The 244-nt window shown below is 40.2% G+C and overlaps 1 protein-coding gene across 1 annotated transcript in view; it reads left to right on the top strand.

The window, feature by feature from the left end:
- LOC119590990 overlaps positions 1 to 244 on the top strand; it is a gene marked incomplete in the record, with an annotated part of 8,233 nt that overhangs the window by 5,966 nt on the left and 2,023 nt on the right.

Here is a 244-nt window from a genome sequence, read left to right as displayed (position 1 = left end):
AACTCTGCCATACGCACACAGGTACACATTCTAGCTTTGAAAGCTTTCATGGCCAAAACATGGATCTTCGTTATAGTTACATGACAGATTCTCATGACCGCCGTTGGCTACCAGTTGATTCGCATAAGTTATAGATGTATATTCTGCCTCGCCATGTTACCTGTAATGAACTGATGTTATGAACATACCTACTGTATATGCATTCGCATATCCGTACACACACAGACGTTTACATGTAATTATG

The sequence above is a fragment of the Penaeus monodon genome, chromosome 28 (genome assembly GCF_015228065.2).
Source record: "Penaeus monodon isolate SGIC_2016 chromosome 28, NSTDA_Pmon_1, whole genome shotgun sequence".
Taxonomy (NCBI): domain Eukaryota; kingdom Metazoa; phylum Arthropoda; class Malacostraca; order Decapoda; family Penaeidae; genus Penaeus; species Penaeus monodon.
The sequence above is the reverse complement of the archived record's forward strand: the minus strand, read 5'-3'. Positions and strand labels throughout refer to the sequence as shown.